Raw genomic sequence first — 21,695 nt, 5'->3', positions numbered from 1 at the left:
ACCAAAACTGCTTCTGCATCGGACCATGCGGCAAAAAAGACTGGGGAAATGACGTCGGTCATGCGCATTTGTACCCTGACGTCCTGACGTCAGACTAATGCGCCTTGACCGACGTCAGCCTTATACTTTGGTATTCGGGCCGACTGGGACAGCGGACTACCCAAGTGTCAGGACTGCAGCAATGTGAGATGAAGAACATCCACCTTAGGCATAAAAGTAGGGTTAGTTCTTAAGGACACCCTGTCCTGGTGGAAAATGAGGAAAGGTTACACTGCCATTAGTGCCTGTAATTCTGAAACTCTGTGCTGATGTAAGTGCCAGGAGCAGAGCAGTTTTCCGAGAGATGTATTTTAATTCCGCTGTGCTAGCTGGCTTAAAGGGAGGTAAAGTTAATTTTTCCAAAACAAAGTTGAGGTCCCAAGTTGGAGCAGGTGCTCTACGGGGCGGTCTTATGTTTATTTGCCCCTCTGAGGTATTGTTTTAGCAAAGGATTAGAAAAAAAGTAGGTGGATCCATGTTGTAATGAGCAGAGATGGCAGAGGCATGGATGTTGATGGATGAAAAGGAGAGGCCTTTGGTCCAGCATCGCAGTCAAATATTGTAGTATCTGAGGAATGTTTGGCACAAGAGGGTCAAGGCTGTAAGCCTGGTTCCAGGAACGGAATCTCTTCCACTTATCCGAATAGGCTTTCTGGCCTCCAGGATGACATCCATAACAGCTTTGGAGAGAGGCATTGCTTGCTTTGCTAAGGTATCTTCCATGCAGCAAGGTTTAAAGTCCTTAGCTGGCTGTGGAGAATCTGATTGTTCTGAGAGAGTAGATGTGGTGTTTGAGGCAAAATCCAAGGTGGTCCTTGTGCTAAGTTTTTTAAGATTGGGTACCAGTGCTGGCGTGGCCAGTCTGGTGCAATCAGGATCATTTTTGGCCCCTCTTGCCTGGCTTTTATGAGTACCTTTGGAAGAAGAGGCAGTGGTGGGAATGCGTATACTGATAGATTTTTCCAGCTGAATGAGAGGGCATCCACTTTCCATGCTTGTGGATGGTAACTCCTTGTGCAGAATTTCTGTAGCTGGCAATTTTTTGGTGATGCAAACAGATCTATGTCCGGGCGCCACCATTTCTGTGTTATCACTCTGAATATTTGTGGATTCAATTCCCATTTGTGTGGATCCAAGATACTTCTGCTGAAGTCGTCTGCCAGTGTGTTTTTCTCTCCTGGCAGGAATTGTACTTTTAGATGAACTTGATAGCTTATAGCGGTGTCCCACAAGGTCATAGCTTGTTTGCAGGGGGAGTATGAATAGGTGCCCCCTTGCTTGTTTATGTACCACATGACTGTGGTGTTGTCTGTCTTTAGTAGTAGTTGTCCTGGATGTAGCAGGTCCTTGAAAGCTATAAGGGCATTTTGTATTGCTAGCATCTCTTTTTGGTTGATGTGAAGATGCTTTTGTTCTATAGGCCACTTGCCCTGAATTCATTTTCCTGCTATGTATGCTCCCCAGGCGTAATCCGATGCATCTGCTGTCAGTGTTTGCCTGGGTGTGGGTTGAGTAAAAGGCTGTCCCTTGTTGAGGTGACAAGCTTGAGACCACCATCGAAACTCCTTCTGAAGGCAAGGTATTAGTGGTATAACTGTTTCCAAACTTTGACAGTGTTGAGACCATACACTCTTTAGGTACCATTGTAGTTTCCTCATATGCAGTCAGGCATATGGAATTAGTATTAAGCAAGATGCCATGTAGCCCAAGGCCTGCAGAATTTTTCTTGCAGGGAGTTGGATCTTTGTTGCCATCAATTGAAAGTATTGAGTCAAAAGTTTTTGCTGGTCTGGCGTTAGATAAGCCATCTGGGCAGTTATGTTCAAGCTGGCACCCAGGAATATTGTCTTGTGAGGGCACTAGTTTTGATTTCTTTTCGTTTACTGTGTACCCCGGGCAACTTAGTAACTTTTTTTTTACAAACGCCAGATGCTTTAGGCAAATGTCTTTGCTCTCTGCTTGAATTAGGCAGTTGTCCAGGTATGGGTAAATTTGAATTCCTCTTTGTCTGCAAAATGCAATTACTGGTGCCAGGCACTTTGTGAAGACCCTGGGCGCATTAGATAAGCCAAAGGGCAGTGCAGAGAATTGATAATGCATTGGACCAGCTGTGAATCTGAGGTATCTTCTGCAGTTTTGTCTGATAGGGACATGCAGGTATGCCTCCTTGAGGTCTAAAGTCACGAGCCAAGCTTGCTTGCCCAGCATGGGAAGAAGCTGCTGTAATGTCAACATTTTGAATTTTGAACATCCAGGTAAGTGTTTAGAGATGAAAGATCCAGTATAGGCCTCCAGGCTTTGTCTTTTCTGGGTACCAGAAAGAGTCTTGAGTAAAATCCTTGTCCTTGTTCCTGCTGAGGTACCTTTTGAATAAGATCCCATGATCATGAGTGCTGTCATTTGTTTTCGAGCCTCTGCCCATTGATTTGGTGGCAGATTTGGCATTCCTTTTAACCTTGGCAGAGTGCGAAAGTGGAACCTGCAACCTTGTGAAATTATATTGAAAACCCATTTGTCTTTGGGGATCATACGCCAATTGTGATAGAAAAGAGCCAGTTTTCTTCCCAGTGGGGCTGCCAAGAGAGAAATGTTTGACAGCTGTAGTGGGAAGTCATTAGGACTGTTTTTTGTAAGGTTGTTGTCTGTCTCCTCCTTTCTGGCCTGATGCACCCCATTGTCGAGGCCTGTATGGGCCTTGTGGCTGTCCTCTGCCTCTTGGAATGTCTGTATTTGCCTCTTTGAGGTCAGTCTGTAACAGGAAAGGACCAATTTTTTGTTGGCCAGTTTCTGCTAAATCTTGGAGGCTGTACCTGTAAGAAATGTTTCACTGTTTGCATAGATTTTGCCTTATCCTCCATTTTCTTTAGTACCTCTTCTGCCTTAACTCCAAATAGGACATCATGCTGCAAGGGTGCATCCAGTAGTTTTGCTTTAACATGATCTGGCAATGCATGTTCCTTTAACCATGTGTGTCTTCTAATGACAGAGCCTGTAACTGCTGCCCTGCAGGAGGCCTCTAAAGAATCAAAACCACATTGCAAAGTATGTTTTCCCACTTGTTCAGCAGCATTTCTTTAAAATTAGGAGGCTCTGCATCTGAAAGCATTTTTTTCTTTCAACTGAGACATCAGAAATTACTGGTATTTTAACATGTGAAATTGACTATTCAAGGCCCTCATTGCTAAAGTTGCAGATGTATATACTTTCTTTCCCCATCTGTCTAATGCTCTGGAGTCTCTGTCAGAGGGAACTGGGTTCTTTGCTGGTGAGGCCTTGACCCCTTTGGGTCCCTGAGAAATAGTTTCTGGGTCTGCCACTGGGCTTTTATACAGAAATTTGAGAGAGTCAGGGACTCTAATACCTGTCTGGTTTAACTGGAACTGGAGGTAAGGAATCAGGATTTAAACTGGATTCAGTATACACATCATCCACAATGTCTAACACTGGTGGAATAGCCAGGGGTCGGTGTTGAGGTAAAAGTAGGAATTCTCTGAGCCTTTTCTTGGATTCTGAGTAATCCTGGCCCTCCCAATGGAAATGCTCCCTCATGTTGTGTAAAGTTTCCCCAAAAGAATAATCCTCTGGGGGAAAGGCTGATGGAATGGATTCCTCAGCATCAGAATCCTCATAAGGGGGTAGAGAGTAACCTAGGTCTGAGGAAGACTGAGGAAATGGACACCTGGTCGGAGGAGTCAGAATCCACGTCCTGTCTGGGCCTTTTATCAGGAGGGGGATGGGACCCCCTGATCAGAGTGATCAGATCTTAGGCCATTTTGAGCATTTGTTTCTTAGGCATAGAGGCCTGCCCTGGAGATGGACTTCTTAGACTTAAGAGGTGGTTTAAACTTAGAAGAGGGTTTAAGGCTAAGTTGACTAGGTCTGAATACACCCTCTGCAGTAGCAGGAGGCTCATGTACACCGGATCCCTCTGCAGGGTCGGTTTCGGTAGTCTGTAAAACTTGGGCGTCCGATGGCCCAGCCATCTCCACTAAGGAGTCGGTGGTTGCCTGTGGTTCTGCTGAAGCGGTCGTCAGGGGCTGCGAAGGCGCCTCGCTGAAAACCGGAGAACCGGCGACTGGCCTAGAAGAGGCATCATCGTCCGTTTTGAGCCTCGGATGCCTGTCTTTGTTTTTGCGCTTTTTATGAATTGCGGTAGTCGGAAGTTCCGACAGCATCGTATAATTAAATTTTCTATGTCGGGCAAAATCAGACAGACATTTAATAGTGTGCTTGTTAAACCTAGCACAAAACCAACAACCAGTGACGTTGTGGTCTGGGCCTAGGCATGGGATACAATAAGAATGGAAACCCTTATGAGGTATTTGCTTGCCACAAGAAATACAGTTATTAACTTTTACTGACATCGGACTGAGGCAAGAAAAAGTTTCCCCAACGGGGTACTTAGCTTTGTAGAAGACTTCGGTTCTGGATTCGGAAATGAAAATCTCAGGAGTCGGTCGGCCCACTGGCACTTGTGAACTGCTTTTGCTTCGGGCACCACACTGCAAGAAAGACTGAAGAAAATGGCGTTGGCTGCATCTTATACACCCCTGTCGCACTGACGTCAGGGAGGAGGCGGCAGCAACAGACGCCGGACCAAGACTTTGGAACTCAGGCCGACTGGGGAACCGCCTGATGGCAGGATAACCCAAGTGTAATGACTGTAGCAGTGTAACACGAACATCAGGATAAGCTGCCCTGGAGTTATATTGATGCAAATCTCTCCTTAATTTACTGTTTGGTTCTGATGATTTCTGCTACATGCTTAGATACTTTGTGTGCAATACTGTCAAACAGTGGGCGGCAGGAATTAAAATCAGGATGAGTCAAAACTGTCATGTAAACCAGTGATTTCCTTGTTAAGATCACCCAACTTAACAGTGTTATGTTTTATAAGAATCTTAATAGTCTGTACTCCAGTATCATTAAACAGTTCAGTTAACTCAGAGTAAATAGAGTCTGCAGTTGTTCTTCTAGGCAATTTGTACATTCTGAGTCCCTGCGGAACCACATTATGGTAAATGCAAGCTTCCAAGTACATATCATAAATAATATTTCTGTAAACCATAAGTAGCCTTTCTAGCTTGTAGACTAGAGACTTACAGTTATTAAGATTTCGCCGAGCATTCATATTTTCAAGCTCCTGATTTTGAGAATGTGACTGTTGAGACACGTCAGAGAAAGAGTTAATTAAATTATCCATTCTTAGTAGAGTCAATAAGTTACCTGCAGGACAGTCCATATTGGTGGTGCTCTGGGAAGAGGTAGTTGACTGTTGAGATGAATCCTGTGTAGAAGTTTGAGTGGAAAGCATCGGAGCACCACTAATGCCAGCTGGGACTAGTGGATGTTCCCCTGTGTTGTGCTCAGTTAGAAAATGTCTGCATTTGTGAAATAGCAGTTGATTTCTGTTAGACTCCATCATGGCCTGCATTAATTCTTTAAATCCTTGAGGTATATCATGTGTGGACACATTAAGCAAAGGTTGGCTTATCCATGCCTTGTTCCGTACCATGGTTATTGTCGTTCATAATGCTGAAATTCTAAGTCGGAAGAATACTCATGCACAAAAAATGATATACCTCAAGGATTTAACGAATTAATGGAGGCCATGATGGAGTCTTAACAACAGAAATCAACTATTTCACAAATGCAGACAATTTTTAACTGAGCACAAGTCAGGGGAACAACCACCAGTCCCAGCTGGCATTAGTGGTAAATGGCTTGGTTTAGAGAGATTTCAAAAACTACTTTTGCAAAATGATTTGTGGGCAAGGAAACTGTCCTTGTGGAAAATAAGTACGTGTCCCAAAACAAGGGATTGCAATTCAAAAATTCCTCCCAATGAGGTGACAGCCACCAGTACAACAGTTTCCCAAGGGAGAACTAAGGGCAAAGAAGGCAGCAGGTTTAAAAGAAAGTATAGTAAGTTTCTCTACCACAAGGTTTAGGCCTCAGGAAAATACAGGAGTCCCCCTAGGGAGCCTCAGGTGGATGATATCCTTGAGAGATATTTTATGGCAGGGTCCAAAAACAATGGTGGGTCCAGAGGTAGACAAGTAGGCCAAAATCTCAGGGGCACGTATCTTAAGAAAGATAAGGCTGCCCTTTAAGTTCTGTACTGTAGGAAAGGACTAAGGACAATTTTGCTTGCAAAGGTTATTGCAGCTTGGACATGCACCAGCATGGAACCTTACCCACCTGCAGATGTGCAGTTTCCTGGTACCGAGTCACTTAGATTTTAAGATTTTTTTTTTTTTAAACAGATGGGTGAGAGAATCATATTTGCCACTCTGACAGTTTCAGAGTTGTCAAGTAGGTATGCATGGTGGTTCCCTTGCTGTGTCAGCAGATCCATCTCCAGTGGATCTCTTAACACATACTGTGGAGCACGGAGAATCAGTTTTGTCTGGGCCAAAAAGGGTGCTATCAGGATCACCCTCAGCCCATCCTCTGAGTTTTTGAAGTACCCTGGGGATGAGGAGTAGGGTAGGGAAGGCATACAGAAAGAGACCTGTCCAACAGAAGGTTATGTTCTCCAGGCCTGGCTTTATTGGGCCCTTCAGCAGGGCTTTCTGGTTTGTCCATCTTCTGCTGAGGCAAACAGGTCTACCTCTGACAAAGGCAACTTATAAGCAAGTCTGCTGAACATTGACCTTTTCAGCATTCATTTGTGCGAGTCAACCACAGACCTGCGAGTATATGCTAAATTATTTTCTGCTAATGTTAGGTACTGAGGCAGGAGGTAGAGTCCCATCCACTGTTCCATCTTTCAAATATGCATGCCCATCCTTTACGGACAGTAGTGTACACTCCAGCGTCTCGATATACAGGACCACTGTGGAATTGTTTATCTTTATTAGCAGAGTGCCTGGTGCCCATTTTTCTTTGAATGTCACAAGGGCTTTATACACTACCATTACCACTTTTAAACTGATCCATTTCCTATCCATGTGTTGTCCCACCTGGCCTGCATCTCCCCTGAATATTTTACCACCCCTATACTCAGGTCGAACAACTGACTTTCACATCAGGACCACTACAGACCTTCACCAGAGTCTCCTCTGGTTTTGCCCAGCACAGACATAGTTCACCATCATTGAGGTGCCACTAGGTACGCTCAAGCTCCACCTCCCTGACAAGTTTGTTGGTGCACCCTCCGCATGGGCTGATGGGATCCTACCTCAGCCAGTGCACACCAGCTCTCACTTTTATTGCTCTGTGCAGTCTCCTGCCCACCCTCAAACTCATAAAATTGTTAGACTCCTTGGGTCCATGTTCCAAGATGGAATGGTTAGGTCACTGACATTGCCACGAACCCTGGGCTCCTGCAGTGAGCAGCCTGGAGGTGAAATGAGGTTGAGCTGTGCTGAGGACAGTCTGGCCCAGTCAACAGTCTCACCGGGGCCTTTAACCCTCATGATCTACCATAAGGGTGGGGCAGAGAAGGATGTGGAAGAAGTCATCTCCTATATCCCCAAGGCAAGGCGAGAGCTGCTGCCACAGACTGTAGCACAAGTCCTCAGGAATGGGCTGGCTATGTAGCCATGGATATCTGTGAATAACAGACCCAGTAGCTGCTGCCCTAGAAAAGACATCCATAACATCACAATAATGCTTAATGCTGTGTCTGGTTATTTCAGTGGCCTGAGAAAGTAGATTCTGCATCTGTTGCACTGATTTTCCAGTATAAAGGTCCATCATAACCAACAACTGAAGTACAGAAATCAACTATTTGGTAATTTGTTTCTGATTATTTGTCCTAAAAGCTAGGGTAGAAGAAGTGTATACTTTCCCCAACTATCCATAGCCCTACTACCTTTGTTAGCAGGCAGAACATTAGTACTAGGTAGGAGCTTAGAGGGTTTGCCTGAAGAAAGGCACTGCAGAGGGGTCAGCCACAGAATTATTATACAAGTACTTGGATCATCAGGCACTTTAAAAAAACTGTTTTTTTTTTGTTTGGTTTTTGGAGCTGGTAGTTGTGAGGTGCTGAAGAGGTGGACTGGAAGGTGTTCTGGAAAGGCTGAAGTACAGGAATGACTTAGGAAGGGACAGGGGTGTCCATTTCCAAGAGCCTGTACTACCCCCTTTTGTATGACAGAAATTTGTTTAGACTGTCATTCAAAATGTTTCATCACCTTTTGGATAATTTCTCCAAGGGAAGCTTCCTCAACAGGAGAATCTGGAGAAAATGAATCCTCTTCTGCTGAACAGATTTGTCCACACTGACAGGAACAGTCTAAAGGTGTGATCTGTAATAGTGTTCTTCAGAATAGGATACAATGCTAGGCTTTTGAGGTGTAGCCTGTGCTGTAGACACACAAAGGAGGGAGGCTTCAGAGCCATGACAGCTTTAAACAAGCCCTGGGAAAAATCAATCTACTCCTTTTCCCTAGCTGGTGTGGGGGGAAGCTACATACCTAGACACTGTTTTTTTCTTTTTCTATGCGATGTCTGCTTGGATGAGATGCAGAGGTTCAAAACACTGCCATACCTCTATTAATGTACCGGGGATCTCCTACACAACCGATACTTGAAGAATGCTGTGAAGGCCCTTGGAAATAGGTTGCAGTTCATTCAAACTATCTGCAGTCTAAGGCTTCAGGAGCCATACCACTCTCCAACAGGGTCTCCACAGCAGCCAAATGAGATGCAACCTACCTGACGTACTGTGGGTTCTGTAACTTCAGCGACTATATCCAAATCCAAAACATTAGACTGCGTATCCATTCTGGGTCTCTTAAGCCATTTCATCTAGGGATGCAGATTCAGACATCTTGTACTGGGCCAGGTGTGTAAGACACAGTTTCCAGAAAGGTGCTGGAGAGAGGAAAGCCTCGACCTAACTGTTTTGGGAACAAAGTGACAAATGAAATAAGCCTTCTAATCATGTTCTGGGCTTAGAGAAAAGGCAATCAGTATGCAAGTCCTTATATGGCATCTGCATACCACAACTGCACTGCACTTACCCCTCTTAATTGACATCCAACAAGTTTGAAAAAATACTGTAAGCAAAAAAAAAAAAAAAAGGCATAGGATTGCTCCCCAACAGAACACTTATCTGAGTAAATGAACAAGCAAAGCAACAATACCAAAAAACAAATGGTGAACATATTCTGACAGATGTATGACCTGAGCTCAGGCTTGCGTTGAGAAATCAGCACTGCCTACCCATATGGCAGGAAAACTGAGAAAAGTGATCTCAGTTAGGACACCTCACAGTTTTCTGAAGCTCTCTGGCTGGTACAGAATCCTGTTGCCCAATAATCAGGAAATACTGGGCAATGATATGAATCACTTTCGAAGGCAGAAAGCATTTTTGGGCCCTGGCGTCCATCTCCAAACTCTCACAAATTTTTCTCTGGTGGAGGGCTGGAGACTGAATTTTTTTCAGACTGAGTGCGAATCCTAGATGACAGGCAATCCATGGTCAGTTGGAGTGATGCATTTATCTCCTTCACAGTGTTGCCTGAATGAGGCAGTCATCCACATAAGGGTAAATGCTGATGTTCTTTGACCAGGAAAAAGCAATTGCTGGAGCCAGACATTTAGTAAAAATTCTGGGAGGTAGGCTGAAGGGCAAGGCACAAAATTAGTAGTGAGCACACCTTGCCCTGAAATTAAGGTACCTTTTATGTTCCTTCACTATTAGGGATGTGCAGATAGGCATCTTTCAGATTCAGAGTGGCCACAACTGTCCGGTGGAGAATCTATGGTAGCAGTTTCTTTAAGGTAAGCATTTTGAATATTGGGACAATGAAGAAAAGTACAACTATGTAGACAACTTATCACAACTGAAGATGTACAAGTAAATCAATGTTGCAGTAATAAGTCTTGGGACTTCCTGCCATGCTGAAGCCCATGGCCAGCTTTGCGTATTTCACCATCCTACAGTCAGCGGATGTCCTTGTAGTCAGATGTCAGTGGTATAAATTTATGTCTTCCAGCATCATTTCAGGTCTTTTTTGGCCAAAGTACCAAAGTCTGATGTTCTTCTGGCAGAGAACAGCCCACCTCACTGACTCTACTGGCAACTAGAAACTATGTTTGAAAGGAGTAGAGTGAGGAGGTAGGGGACAGTGAAGAGGTAAGATGCCCACTGCAAGCAAAAGCATAGAAGAGAACAAGGGCAAGAAATAAGGAAAGGATACTGCAACACTAATATAACTCAAATATCGACAATTACACCAAGTTATCTACACAGCTCTTCTACATTCAACCTAGTCAGTGTTGCAGTAGTAAGTCTTGGAAGAGCTCCAAAAGCTTCTCTGTTGGGAAGGTTAGGGAGTATTCTGGACTGGGATCATCAGGCTCTGTAGTACAGCAGTGGCAAACTCAACTCTAGTTCTGAATAGAACACCAAAGTGATACAGTTTGGTGAAGATATGCACACAGGACCAAACCGCCACTTCTAGAATGGTCCATGTAGGTATCTCTTCTGGAAATGCTGTGGTGGTAATTTCTGCCCTTCTTGAATAAGCCCCAGCCTTGACAAGAATATGCTTACCATGGTGAGTAACAAAAGGCAATATGGTCTACAATCCATTTGGAAATGTTCTGTTTTCCCACTAGTCTTCTCAGTTTACTTTCTGCAAATACCACCCAACAGCCAGTCAGATCTTTTGGGGAAATTTTAAAAGTGTTTAGTCTGTTCCTGTAGTTGGAAGGGAGCCTCTGGTTGACTGACTGTATCCTTCTACCACAAAAGTTCCTTTTTCAGGCATGGTAGGTGGGGTAACAGTTGCTTCTTGGCAGTGCTGCTGTTGGGACTTGCATTTTTTTTAGGAACTACAGCAGTTTCATGTGCAATTTTGCTAGTGAGATGTTTAAAATACAAGAAGCCATGTGCCCCAGGACCCACAGAAATTCCCTTGAAGTAATGGACTGACTGCTGCAAAGACACCAGAGGTAAAAATGCCTTGTCTTCTGAAGAAACATCCTCTGTAGGACCAAATCTATGTCTGTCCCAGGAAGGCAACTTTGGTGCTGGGTGTCAGTTGTGATCTCTGGACATTGAAGGTTAGGCCTGATTCTTTGAAAGCAACCCATAGTGACTTGCAAGGCGGTCATAAGTTCTACTGCAGATGTTGCCTGGATCAGGCAACGATTGAAGGCTATATATGAATCCTCTTGTTTCTGCAAGAGGCAATGACTGTGCCAGACATTTGGTAAAAACTCTGGGTGCAGTAAATAATACAAATGGTAAAGCATACAAGTGATGGTGTAATCACCCTGCCTGAAACCGTAAGAATCTCCAGTGTTCCCAATCAATCAGAACATAGAGGTAGGTGTATTTCAAATCTAGAATCACCATCCAAGCACCTGGGAAGATGGGCTCTTGTAACCGATCCTATTAGAGAGGTGGAATTCATTCCCTTTGTTGTTTTGATGGTTTAGTAATGTCTAGGAAGAAAATGTTTTCTAACTGCAGGGAGTAGATGACTGTGGAATGAGGCAAATCTTCCTCCCAGGGAGATGGGGAGAATGGAGTTGGGGTGGGATTTGGGAGGGGAGGAATGGGCATAGTCACACCAGCTACTCAGAAGGTGCTGGATCCTTAGACCCCTCAGATCTGAACACTGGTCAGTTTGTCGCTTTTATGACACCTAGCCCCCCACGCTGTAGTTTTTTTTTTTTTTTTGGTAGGCAGCAAGGGCCAGGGATTTCTAGGGCAGTTTGTTTATTTTATTGAACATCTGTTTACCTGAAAAGTCTGACTAGGACAGAGCCCATTTCAGCGGAGGCCTGGGGACAAACTGTCCAGACGCATGTCTTTGGAATCACTTTGATATGGGAGAAGGGTAAAAGTAGAAGTCCTTAACTGACATTGAGTGACTGGATCACAACAGTAAACAAACACACACCTGTTCTGCTGGGGGCCCAAAGAAATACTCCTTGTCTAATAGGGCATCTAGTAGCTCTGCTTTTACACAGTCTGACAGGGGTCGAGTCCTCAGCCAGGCATGTCCCCCATCATGGACCACATGGCAGCTGCCCTGCATGATGCATATAATGTGTCATAGCCAGATTTAAATGAATGTCTGGACACTTGCAGGCTACACTGCACAATTCCTCGATGCCCTCCCTGGAGGGTTTTATCTTGTATTCCCCTCTGCCTTGACTTTTACTTGTTCCTGAACTGACTCAAGGTATTTGAGCATATAGAACTGGCAGTTCAGAGCTCTCATGGCCAGGGTGGCTGAGAGAATTTTTCTCACCAAATCGGTCCGAGTCAACTCTCCTTATCATTTGGCAAGATATTCTTTGATACAGGCCTTGCCAAATCCCTTAGTGGAATCCAGAGACACAAAAGCTGGATCCACCACTAGGTTCTTAACAGAGGTACCTGTGTGACTTGCGCACCCTACAGAAGTGATAAGACTTTCTGGAGGCATGATGGTATTGAATCTGACTGCAATGATGTGCCTACAAACACATCACTCAAGACTCCATGGACAAGAAGAATAGTCAAAGGTCTAGATGCAGGTAGGCTCAAGAGTTTCCTATCATTAGCTTGGGCATGGGAGAATTCCCAAGACTCCCAACTAAATAATTGCTTCAATCTATGAGAGGTATCCCCAAAGGATCAGTCCTCAGGAAGCAAAGTGTGCATTGTGTCCTACGAGACAGAACCCAAGTACTGTGGAGGCAAAGATGCACTATATAGGCAAGTTCCTCTCCATCCTCTGACTTCTAAGGAATCTGTTAGCCTGAACTGTTGCTGAATTGTTTTTAGCTAGAGGTTATCCTCCCAATATACTTGAGGACATTAAAATGAGATTTTAAGTAAAAGGAAGGACAAGTTTAGGTCAATTTTATGGATTGGACTGCATTACAGCCGCTCAAGCTACAATAACAAATGCAATGGTAAAGAGCAAGAGAACAGTTTGTTATGAAATATGGTCAAGAAAGTTGAATTATTGTGCCACTCATACAAAAGCACTGGAAAATTATCCTGCATGGAACCTTGCATCATTTATTCTAGAAACCTCAGCATCAAAGAGAGATTAGAAAGAAGTAACAAATTTGTTGGAAGTGCAGGACTTTAAGGGTAGGCACCAGGACGTGTGGAGCCTGCCCACAACACACATTTATATATGAGGGTCACAACTTTTTTGTCAAGAGAGTGTTAATTACAGAATTAAGTTCCACTCATTATGATTGCAACACTAGGGGGGGTTGGGTATTTGGCATTCTTTGATTCCTGTTCTAGTTTTTCTGTTGGGAAAACGGTATTTAAATTAAGAGTCAGAATGCAGGAACATCTTTATGACATTTAAGCCAGAAGGGATTCCAATGCTCTCTTTAAGCACAAGTTGATTTGTGAAAATAAGACATTTTTCTTTTTTTGTGCTTGAACAAGTAGTACAAACCCCCAAGTGTGGAACTTGGCAGAACACCTTAAAGTACTGGGAAGTTTTGTAGTATAAAGTTAAATGCACAAACCTCCAGGGTTGAATGGTACAATTTCCTTGCAAAGTGCTTTAAAACTGCAGGCTGCTAAATTATAGATTGGTTTGACATTGGTGTACATGTTTTGAGTAATTACATGAAGTGCTTATTTGACTGAACTACTGTTTTAGAATATCTGGTACAAGTCCTTTAATCAATTAACTTATTAATTAGCTGATTTGTAACTTAAACAGTCACATGATTAATTATACTTAAAGTTTATGAAAGTTTAGTATCCAGTTCTGATGAAGTCCATGGAAGATTAAAGTGCTTAACTGGAGTAGGAACTGGATTTTATGTTAAAATAAAGCCTGATTTTACTTGTTCCTGTTTGTTTCGGTCTTTACTGAGGTGCTGGGTAGTCAGACAGATTTTGGTTACAAAGTTCATATTGTGCTGGCTTTGTCCCAGTGTACATGTATTTATGTTAACCAGGTAGGTGGGTTGGTCGAAGGACCCTTTCTAGCTGCAATTTGGGTATTCCAGCAGATGCATACAGTTTAAAGCTACACTTGAAAAATACGTTTTAATACTCTCTGAGGTCACAAACGTGAAGTAAGGAATAACTAACGGGGGGTGCAAAAAAAAGAAAAAGAAATGATAATCAAGAAAAGTACAGTTGTGCCCCACTTACAGAAAGTGTAGATGTTCATGTAGATCACTGTTGCTATACTGATTTGTGGGTCTTCCTGCCAGGCAGAGGCCCGCAATAGATGTTCAAAGATTGATGTCTGGGCAGTTCAGAAACTCTCCTAGTTAATGTAACAACTGTAAAGCAAGTCTTCCAGGTGAAGACTTTTATACAGAGTGAGTCGCAGCATGTGCAAAGGGGCAAGGTTAGTTTTTCTAACACAATTTAGATCCCATGCTAGAACAGGGTTCCATCTGCGAGGTCTCAAGTGAATTACCCCATTTTAGAAAGTTTACATGGGGGTGTGAGAAGACAGACTGGGTACTGTGCAGGGAAGCTGATACAGGACATGCATGTAACAATGTTTTCTAAAGAAACCTTACAGATACAGCACGACTCTTGTTAATGTCTGCCTGAGAAAAGGTTACTGCTTTTCCTGACACCAGGTGGAAAATCTTTTCCATTTTGTTAGGTATGATTTCCCGGTACTGGACATCCTTGCCTCCTTTAGTCACGTCCTTGGGATAGGATGCATTTCTTATTGCCAAAAAACAATTCTCCAGGTTGCTAACCTGAGGGTAGGTAGCTGGGGATGGAGTGGGGTGGGGTGGAAAGACAGATTCCTTAATTTGGCTGAGGAGATTTACTTCCTGAAGTAATGTGGGAAATCCCCTTTGAATGTCGGGAGGATGAAGAAAGTACAGTTGTTTACACTTACCATAACTGTAGATGTTAGAGTGTATTTACTGTTGCAGTCATCACACTTTGGTTACCTGCCTGCAGATAGCCCTCAGTAGGCCCAAATACCAGAGGACTTAGTATTTCTGCGTTGGTTGCTGTCGCTCCAGGACTGATGTCAGGTCGTTAGGGGTATAAAAACAGGCAGCAGACGCCATTACATCAGTTTTTCTTGCCCCAAATGTTAGGAGCCCCCAAAATAGGAAGCTAAATTATGGTGGGAAAAACACCACCAGTAAAAAGTAAATACCAATACCCCAGAAGGGGTGAGTAATAGGCATAGAGAGGAGAGAGAGAGAGAAACCAGAGGGCTGGAGGGAGGGAAACCAGGACTGTAACAGTGAATACACTGGAACATCCACATTTAATGGTAAGTGTACACAACTGTACTATGTTCGTGTTTCACTGTTGCAGTTATCACACTTGGAAGGATTCCCCAAGCTGAAGAAGGGTGGAGGCAGTCAAGAAGAGTTAGGGCTGGCTAGTATGCCTTGCAAGACTGCTGTAGCAAAACGTGCCCTGGATTGGGAAAAGATAGGCAGGTGGTAATGCTTGGTGAAGGTGTGTACAGAACTCCAGGTAGCAGCTTCCAGAATGTCCCCAGTAGGGACTCCCCTGAGAAATGCTGTAGAGGGTAGATGTTGTCCTAGTGGAATGTGTTCTGACACCCTGAGGGGTTGGTTTCCCCATGGTGCTTGTAGCAGAAATGGATGCAGTGTGCTATCCATTTGGAAACTGTTTGTTTAGAAATGGCCTTGCTCTCTACCCATGGTGCAAAGCTAATACCTGGTCAGATTTTCTGACTGGCATAGTCCTATCAAGGTAGAATCTGAGCGGTCTGTGCACGCCGAAGGAGTGCAGGATCCTTTCCCCTTTATTTTGAGGATTGGGGAAAAAGGTTGGCAAATGGATGGATTGGTTGAGAGCCACACTGGACATCAACTTAGGCATAAAGAAAGGGTTAGTCGTGAGGGAAACCCTGTCAGCATGGAAAATAATGAAGGGTTCCACAGCCATCAGTGCTTGTAGCTCAGACATTCTTCTAGGTGAAGTGATGGCTAAAAGCCAGGCTGTTTTCCAAGAGAGGAATTTTAACTCTGCTGATGCAGCAGGTTCAAAGGGGGAGGGGGTGAGCTCTTCCAGTACAAAGTTAAGGTCACAAACAGGTGTGAGTGCTCTTCTTGGTGGCCTTAAGTTGATTGCCCCTCTCAGGAAAGTACAGTTTTGTACCTACCATAAATGTAGATGTCCGATAGGCATGCATCTGCAGTCCTTACAAATGGGTTGTCCTGTCGTCAGGCAGCCCTTCGGTCGGCCGGATTCCAAAGTCTGGGTCTGGCCTCGGCTGGTGTCGCACTTCAACCGACATCATAGCTGCAGTTCTTCGGGTATAAAGGCATCAGCCGACACCATTTTCCTCAGTGTTTCTTGCCCCAGATGCCAGGAGCCCTCTAGGAAGGCTAAATTTGGATAAATGCAAATGGTTCCAAATAGTAGAGAGCAAACAAAAAATAAGCATGTATGTACATATATACAAACAAATACACCATAATAGATTCCCCCAGCTAGCTACAAGATGGGCAAATACCCTAGGAGTACCACAGAGGGGAAGGAGGGTGGGTAATCCTGACTGCAGATGCATTCCTATCGGACATCTACATTTATGGTAGGTACAAAACTGTACTATGTCCTTCAAGGATGCATCTGCAGTCCTTACAAATGGGTAGAATACCATAGCCAAACTGGGGGAGGAGGAGAAATAAGATTATGGTGTAGTTAAGATCCCTTGCAAAACAGCAGTGGCAAAACCTGCTCGGGATCTGGAGAGTAAAGGTAAATTATAATGCTTGACAAATGTATGCACGGAGCTCCAAGTAGCAGCCTCTAAAATGTCTTTGGTAGCCACTCCTCGTAGAAAAGCTATGACAGTGGCTGTTGCCCTTGTAGAGTGAGGCCTGATGTTTTCTGGAGTTTTCTTCCCATGGTAGGAGTAACAAAATCTAATGCAATTTCCTATCCACTTAGAGATTGTCTGTTTTGAAATTGCTTTTCCTTCCATTCCTGTTGCATATGCTACCAGTAGTTGGTCAGTTTTTCTATTGCCCTTGGTCCTGTCCAGGTAGTAGCGTAGTTGTCTATGTACATCCAAGGTATGCAACAGTCTTTCCCCCCTGTTCTGTGGGCTGGGGAAGAATGTAGGTAGATGAATAGCTTGATTTAAAGATACCCTGGAGACCACCTTTGGCATAAAAGTAGGATTTGTTCTCATGGACACTATCTTGATGGAAGATCAGGAAGGGCTGTACTGCCATTAATGCCTGTAGCTCAGATACCCTTCTTGCTGAAGTGATTGCAAGCAGGAAAGCAGTTTTCCATGATAAGTATTGTAAGTCTGCTGTTGCTGCTGGTTCGATAGGAGGGAGTGTCAACTTTTCTAGCACAAAGTTCAAGTCCCACGCTGGCAATGGTGGCTTCCTAGGTGGTTTTACATTTTTAATTCCTCTTAGAAACTGCCTGAGCAGAGGATGTGAGAAGACTGGAGGAACCAAGTTGTATTCTGCTGAAATAGCTGATGCATGAATCTTAATGGAAGAATAGGACAGGCCGTTGTGGAAGAGCTCTGCCAAGTATTCCAGGATGTTGGCTATGTTTACCATTGACAAATTTTCTCCCTTTGCAGTACTCCAAATGTGATATCTTTTCCATTTTGCTGAATAATTTTGTCTTGTTGAGGGTCTGCGACCCTCCAAGATAATGTCTTTAACCCTTTGGGATAAATTTGGGTTATTTGGTCTTATGCAATGTTCCAGGCAGTCAGCTGCAGTGTTTTCAGGTTTGGATGCAGGGTGTTGTAGTTGTTCTGTGTTAACAGTAAGGGAACTAGAGGTAGAGTCCATATTTGTTCCGGAGACATGCTCTTCAGTAATGGGTACCAATGTTGCCTCGGCCAGTCTGGAGCTATCAGGATGATCCTTGGACGGTCCTCTTTGATTTTCAATAGCACCTTGTGTATCAAAGGAAGTGGTGGGAATGCATATGCTGTCAGGTTTTTCCAACTGAAAGATAGGGAGCCCACTTTCCAAGCAAGTGGGTGGTACGTCCTTGTGCAGAATTTCTTCAGTTGGTGATTGCGTGGGGATGCAAATAAGTCTATTTCTGGTAGTCCCCACTTTCTTGTAATTGTTTTGAAGATGTCCGGATGCAGCATCCATTCGTGGGCATCCGTGGTAGTTCTGCTTAGTATGTCTGCTAGAATGTTTTCTTTTCCTGGCACAAAAATTGCTTGCAACTGAATGTTGAAGCTCAGGGCCACATTCCAGAGGTCCATTGCCATCCGGCATAGAGGGTGAATGTGTGCCTCCCTGTTTGTTGATGTACCACATAACTGTGGTGTTGTCTGTCCTTATCAACAGTTGACCTTGTCGAAGAAATGGTCTGAATGTCTGAATTGCCAGTTTTACTGCCAGCATTTCCTTTTGATTTATGTGTAGGTGCAGCTGGTCTTGAGTCCATAAGCCTTGTATGCACTTGTCCAGCATGTGTGCCCCCAACCGAGGTCTGAGGCGTCCGTTGTGATTGTCTGGCTTGGTTGAGTGCTGTGGAAGGGCAGTCCTTTGTTTGATTGACAGGCCTGAGCCCACCATTGGAATTCTTGTTTCAGGCATGGTATTATTGGAATTTGGGTTTCTAGGCTGTGCTTGTGCCGAGACCATAAATTCCTTAGGTACCACTGTAACTTTCTCATATGCAGTCTGGCATGTGGAACCAATATTATGCAGGATGCCATGAAACCCAAGGCTTGCAGGGCTTTTCTTGCTGTTAGCTGGTTCTGCTTTGTTAATGCCAAGAAGTAGAGAGGGAGTTTCTCGTGTTTTTCTACTGTTAGGAATGCCATTTGTTTTGATGTGTCCAGCTCTGCACCCAAAAAAAGTTATCCTTTGGGATGGTATCAGCCTTGACTTTTTTATATTGACTGTGTATCCCAGGGCTTGCAGTAGATAAATGACCCTTTTCAAGTCTTCTGTTAGCTTGTTTTTGTTGTCCGCTTGTAACAGGCAGTCGTCCAGGTAAGGGTAGATTTGGATTCCCTGAAGCCTGCAATGAGCAATTACTGATGCCAGGCATTTCGTGAACACTCTGGGCGCAGTAGATAAGCCAAAGGGCAATGCTGAGAATTGATAATGCTCTGATCCTGCAAGAAATCTGAGGTATCTTCTGCAATTTGGTCGTATGGGGACGTGCAGGTATGCCTCCTTGAGATCTAGAGTTACCAGCCAAGACTCCTTGCCCAACATGGGAAGAAGCTGCTGTAGGGTCAGCATTTTGAATTTTGGGACAATGAGGAATGTGTTTAAAGCGGACATGTCGAGAATAGGTCTCCATTGGTTTTCTTTTCTTGGTACCAGGAAGAGTCTGGAGTAAAATCCCTGTCCTTGCTCCATAGATAGTACCTTTTCTACAGCTCTCATCCTTAGTAAGTGTGCTATTTGTTTTAGAGATTCTGCCTTTTGAGGTAGGTTTGGCATTCCTCTCTTCCTTGGTAGAGTATGGAAGTGAAACCTGTAACCTTGGTCTATTGTCTGCAAAATCCACTTGTCTCCTGTGATGTAATGCCAGTTTACTGAAAATAAGGCTAGCTTCCCGCCTAAGGGTGCTTCTAGTTGTTCCCTGGTAGGCGGTGCCAGAGCCAAGTCACTGTGATTGTCCTGTAGTAGTGGTGGTGGCTGTATCTGTGGCTGTACATCGCTGGTTGTTAGCCTGCCACTGACGTCCCCTGTAGGCACCTCTGGATTGACCTCTGCCTCTTGAGCGCCTATTCCTGCCTCTCTGAGCTCTGGAGGTGTCTGGAAAGGACCAATTCTTGGAGGGCCAATTCTTGCTAAACCTTGGAGGTTGGACCTGTAAGAAATCTTTCACTGTCTGGACAGATTTTGCCTTCTCTTCCATCTTCTTCAGCACCTGTTGTGCAGGAGAGCCAAACAAATTGATCTTGTCCATGGGAGCATCTAGTAGCTTTGATTTGACATGGTCTGGTAAGGCCTGCTCTTTTAACCATGCATGTCTTCTGATCACTGTGCCAGACATGGCTGATCTAAAGGAAGCTTCCAGTGCATCATAGCCGCATTTTAAGGAATGATTACTGACCTGCTGAATGTTATGTACCATTTCCTGAATAGATTTTTTGTCTAATGGTTCATCCGAGGACAGCTTTTTAGTTAACTGGTCTAACATAAATTCTTGATACTGGATCATGTGGAATTGACAGTTCAAGGCCCTAGCTGAAAGAGTAGCAGAAGTGTAAACTTTTTTACCCCATCTCTCTAAGGACCTGGATTCCCTTTCAGAGGGGAGGGGGTTTTTGGCAGAGGTAGCTGCTACAGCCTTAGGTCCCTGGGAGATAGTTTCGGGATCTGCAAAAGGAGCCTTATACAAATGATAATGTGTGTCCGGGACCCTGTAGTACCTATCGGGCTTAGCAGGGGCCGGAGGTAGTGAATCAGGAGCAGTACAAGCATCATTAAATGCATCATCCACAACAGAGAGAACTGGAGGGATGGCTAAAGGCCTATGCTGTGGTAAATGCAGAAAGGTTCTAAGCCTTTTTCTAGAGTCTGAAAAATCCTGGCCCTGCCACTGAAATTGTTCCCTCATAGCATGCAAGGTTTCCCCAAAGGAAAATTCCTCAGGCGGCGAGGCAGAAGGAATGGACTCTTCAGCATCAGAGTCTTCATAAGGGGAGAAAGGGCCCTCTGGAGGGGTTGAATTATCTGAATCATCAGAGGAGTCATCTGTAGAAACTGGCTCAGGGGGCTCTGCTCTAGGCCTCTTCTCTGGAGGTGGGTGAGAGGCCCTGTCTGGGTGAGATTGGGATCCCCGGATCAAAGAAATGAGATCCTCTGCTAGACTAAGCATTTGTGAACTAGAGCTAGGCCTGTGAGAGGGGGTCTTAGCAGGCACAGATTTGGTAGATTTAGCTGCTTTAGCCCTGGCAAAGGCCTTAATCGACATGGTTGCAGGTGGCCTAGCAGCCCCACGTGCAGGGGTGGAAATATCCAGGGGTATAGTATCAGATAATTCCTGGGAACCTGCAAGAGCAGGTGTTATTTCAGAAGCCGATTCCACCAGGTTGGATGAGGCCTCGGTAGGAGGTAAGTTTTCGGCTGAAGGAAGAACCGCGAGCTCGGTTTCAGCCGAAACCGAGACACTCGCGGTTGGCTTAACCGCGGTTTCGGCCGAAACCGTGGACCGCGAGTGTCGGTCCTTTTCCTTGCGCTTTTTAGATATTTGCGTAGTCGGAGGATCCGACGGCATAATGTAAGCAAAATCTGAGCCGAAAAACTCCTCAGCAAATTCCGACCGACGTCTAAGCGTCCGTCGGTTAAAGTAGCACAGGGTAGACATGCTGCTACGTCGTGGTCTGGCCCTAAACAAGGTAAGCAGTAAGAGTGGAAATCTTTATGAGGTATTTGTTTCCCACAAGTTAAACAGTTATTCACTTTTTCTGACATCGGCTGAGGCAAGAAAGAGTCCCCAACGGGGTACTTAGCTTTTTAGAAGTATTCGGTAGTAGAAGAAGTATTCGGTAGTAGTAATCTCTGGTTCTGACCGACCGGCACTTGCGAACAGCTTCTGCTTCGGGTGCCACGCGGCAAGAAAGACTGAGGAAAATGGCGTCGGCTGATGCCTTTATACCCGAAGAACTGCATCTATGACGTCGGGTGAAGTGCGACACCAGCCGAGGCCAGACCCAGACTTTGGAATCCGGCCGACCGAAGGGCTGCCTGGCGACAGGACAACCCATTTGTAAGGACTGCAGATGCATCCTTGAAGG

At 44.6% G+C, this 21,695-nt stretch overlaps 1 protein-coding gene across 3 annotated transcripts in view; it reads right to left on the bottom strand.

Annotated features, from left to right (window-relative positions):
- FBXO11 (F-box protein 11) overlaps nt 1-21,695 on the bottom strand; it is a 2,134,039-nt gene that overhangs the window by 1,465,897 nt on the left and 646,447 nt on the right. The window lies entirely within an intron of this gene.

The sequence above is a fragment of the Protopterus annectens genome, chromosome 6.part0 (assembly GCF_019279795.1).
Source record: "Protopterus annectens isolate FY-2018-M chromosome 6.part0, PAN1.0, whole genome shotgun sequence".
Taxonomy (NCBI): Eukaryota; Metazoa; Chordata; order Ceratodontiformes; family Protopteridae; genus Protopterus; species Protopterus annectens.
The sequence above is the reverse complement of the archived record's forward strand: the minus strand, read 5'-3'. Positions and strand labels throughout refer to the sequence as shown.